This window comes from Vombatus ursinus, unplaced genomic scaffold (genome assembly GCF_900497805.2).
Source record: "Vombatus ursinus unplaced genomic scaffold, bare-nosed wombat genome assembly UNPS02014910.1, whole genome shotgun sequence".
In the NCBI taxonomy this organism is placed as follows: Eukaryota; Metazoa; Chordata; class Mammalia; order Diprotodontia; family Vombatidae; genus Vombatus; species Vombatus ursinus.
The window spans coordinates 32,894-36,920 of record NW_020954688.1 but is presented as its reverse complement, the minus strand read 5'-3'; the positions used below and the strand labels follow the sequence as shown (position 1 = coordinate 36,920).

At 38.3% G+C, this 4,027-nt stretch overlaps 1 pseudogene; it reads right to left on the bottom strand.

The window, feature by feature from the left end:
- Positions 1-1,471: 1,471 nt before the first annotated feature.
- Positions 1,472-2,428, bottom strand: LOC114029154 (annotated as a pseudogene).
- Positions 2,429-4,027: the final 1,599 nt, after the last annotated feature.

The window sequence follows — 4,027 nt, the reverse complement described above, 5'->3', positions numbered from 1 at the left end:
AAGGGTTCAAAGGGAAATTTTCAGAAGCTAAAAATAAAAACAAACACATAACTTGTTTATCCAAGTGAAATTTATTGAAGGATGTGACACAGCTGACTAGATACAAGGATAACAGAGAAGGTAGATGCCTCTGAGGTCTCTCCTACTCTTTGATGTGTGTTTTCTTATAAGGTACTCAACTGCAGAAGCCAGGCAGCCATGATCTTCTGTGAGAATTTTCTTTGTAGCAATACATCTTCAGTATGGTGCATTCTGAAGGGAATTGCTCTTATTTAGACAAAGGCCATGCTTCTGATACTACTTATCAGCAAACACCCTCCTTCACTCTGAACCTGAAGATTTGGGACACACTATGACTGACCTCATGAATTTATTCATGACTAGTCTTTTGAGAAGCTCAGCCTTGACATATATTCACTTACAGGTTGGTTGACTGTTATATCCATAAGAAACCTATACCAGGCAGCCTCAAATTACTATTCTATCTCAGCCTATACAAACTTCCCATTTCAAATGCTAGACTTGCCATGAGAATGATTATAAAATAAATTACTATTATCTTAGATTGGAAGAAGGCACAAAGTCTATATGGTAAGAGTTCTAAGAAGTTATTTTATTTATTTATTGAACAAATCAGCTAAGAGGTTATAAGTGATTAGTGAATAATCAGTATTAGTGAACAAAGAAAGTGATGAATTCAGCATGCAAGCGAAAAGAGTTATAGTACACTACACTTAAAACAAATGTTTAATTTACTAAGGAAAAATACTTAAAAACAAAACAAAACCAAACCCAGAGTGAGGACTTTGGAAGCCCTGATGAGCAGCAGCAGCAGCAAGTGGCACACCTGCTCACCAGCATCACACCCACAGCTTGTGCTCTACCTTGAGATATCAGAGAGTCCTGAAGATTGCATACTCTGAAGTGAGTTGAGTAAAAGGAATTTTTGATAAATCCATACTGGTCCCATTCACCTTTTAGATATTTAATAACTATTTCTTTAACACTACATTGGCCAGAAAAAAATTAACCAAGTCTCAGAGATTTTCAGTCATTTGTTCAAGGTAACCTAGTTAACAGTTGTGGGTAGAGAAGCCAAATCCTTAAAGTCTGACATAAATGTCAAGGATTTTTATATTAAACCAGGAAAAGATTAACTCAAAAGGTTTCAAAAACTTTCAAGGAGAAGAAAGTAATTTGGAAGGAGAGTGGAGGGAGGGAGATGCCTATTTACCATAGAGCAACATGAATAAAATGAACCAATAATAGATAATAAAAGAAAGTGGAGAGTTTTTTAAGTATTTGGAGATCATATTCTACTCCTGAAAATTAGCTAAAATCAACTTTTACCATAAATTTTTTGTTTTGGCTAGGCAATGGGTTTGGCTTGCTCAGGGTCACACAGTTAGTGAGTGTTATGTGTCTGAGGCTGGATTTCCACTGAGAGCCTCCTGACTCCAGGGTCAGTGCTCTATCTGTGACACTGAGCTCCCCCTCCCCGTAACATTTTCTTCAAAGCTGCTGTGACATCTTTATTCCTGATACTGTAGATGAGAGGGTTTATAACAGGTGTTAGGATAGTGTAAAAGACAGACACCATCATATCCTTTTCAGCAGTACGATAAGAAGCTGGGAGCATGTAGTTATAAACAGCAGCTCCATAAAAGAGAACAACAACAGTTACGTGGGAGGAACATGTGACAAATGCTTTCCTCCGACCAGTAGCTGAATTCATCCTATAGACTGTGAGGAGAATAAGGGAGTAAGAGTTTAAAATAACTATGAGAGGGATGAGGAGCATAAGGACACAGCACACATACATGACACTCTCATAGAGTGAGGTTTCAGAGCAGGAGATTTTCAACAAGGCAAGAACCTCGCAGAAGAATTGCTGGATCTTTCGGGATTTACAAAATAGGAAGTTCATGGTGATAGGGGTGAGTGTGAAACCATCAATGGAGCCCAAAAACCAGCAGACAATTGCAAAGAGTATGCAAACTCTATGGTTCATGAAGATGTGATAGCGGAGAGGGTGACAAATGGCCACATACCTGTCATAGGACATGGCTCCCAAAAGGAAGAATTCTGCTCCCCCAAGTGTTACATAAAAGAACATCTGGATCCCACAGCTTGGGGCTGAAATGTTATGAATCCCAGTCACCTGATCCTACAGCATCTTGGGCACAGTGACACTGATATACATCATATCCATGAGGGAAAGCTGGCTGATAAAGAAGTACATGGCAGTGTGGAGGTGGCGATCACTTTGAATCAATAAAACCAAAGTCGCATTCCCAGCCAGAGCTACTACAAAAATAATGAATATCAATGAGTAGAAGAGAGTAGAGTATTTGCTTTGGCTAAAGAGCCCCAACAGGATGAAATTAGTCCCAAAAGTTTGATTCTCCAACTGCATTGTTTGCTTCATGTCATCTCACCTAGGGAAGATTAAAAACAACTGAAACAACAAAGGATTTTATATTCTGTCCTTTATACATAAATGATAGATCATCTATTAGTGAAGGAAAAAGATACACTATAGAGTGTTCTGATGGAAGTAAAGATGTATTTTTGCTAACAGAAGAGACTCTCATCATCAATCTATGGTACAGATGCTCTAACTTGAACCTAAAGATAGATCTATTTGGGTAGAAAATTATCATCTTCAGTGATTTTCAAATCCTGGGATTCTGCCAGATTATTTACAGCACAATGCCAAATCTTGGAGTTTCCACTTTCATAACATCTCTTATATAGGACCCATTCTCTCCATCACTCAACATACTCACTGAAGCCATTATCATTTCCTTTTCTAGATGTTCACCTGAAGTACTGCAATAGCCTCAAATTGGTCCTCCTGCCACAAACCTCTCCCTACTCTAATTTATCCTCCATTCAACTGACAAAGTGATTTTCCTAAAGCTTAGGTCTGACCAAGTAACCTCCTACTCTGTAAACTCCAGTGTCTTCCTATTTCCTCCATGACAAAATGAAAACAAAAAATCTTCTGTTTAGTATTTAAGGCTTTTCATGACCTAGTGCTTTTCTACCTTTCTAATCTTCTTACACTTTAATTCCCTCAACCCAGATAATTTGTCCTAGATGTTATTCTTCACACACAGTAGTCCTTCTCCTTTCTCCATGTCTTTACGCTGACTATCCCCCATGCCTGGAATAGTCTCTCTCCTAACTTCCTACCTCTTAGTTTCTCTAGCTTCCTCCAAGACTCAGCCTTTCTCAGTTCTCCCCAGTTGCTACTTCCTTCCTTTCTGAGAGTCTGTTACTCTTTTCTACTACATCTACTGCTGTATATGCCTAGTTATTTGCATGTTATCTCCCACATTACAATGTGAGCTTCTTGAGGACAAAAGCTATTTTTGCCTTTCTTTGTATCCCCAGCTTAGCATGGTGAGTGACACATAGTAAATAAATAATAAATAATAAATTCTTGCTGATTGACTAACTAAAATATGTTAAAAACCAATCCCCTGGTAGGCAGAAGTGTACTAGGGAGATAGTAGCTCACATATACTAGAGTCTTATAAGATCTGTTCATGTTGACAGCAATTCTTTACATATCTATGAAGTCAAAATTTAAAATTGGGGGCAGGGGAATGACATCTCAAGAAGAAAGTACATAAGCATTTATTAAGCACCTACTTTGTATCATTCACTATGCTAAGCACTTTATAAAATGATATGAGATACAAATACTTCCTTTGATCATCACAACCACCTTAAGAAGTAGGTGCTTTTATTATCCCTATTATCCTTATTTGAAGAAACTGAGGTAGACAGCGGATAAGGGACTTGCCCAGGGACATACATCTCGTAAGTGTGTGAGGTCACATTTAAACTTAGGTCTTTCTGACTCCAGGTCAAGCGCTCTATTACTACACTACCTAGGAGACAGATACTCCTAGTTCTCTCAACCCAACTCACTGGACTCTTTGTCACTGTCCAAGCATTTTTAGCTTTTTCTGTGAATGTGTATTTGTTCATGATAGACCATGTGCCAGGAATGTAC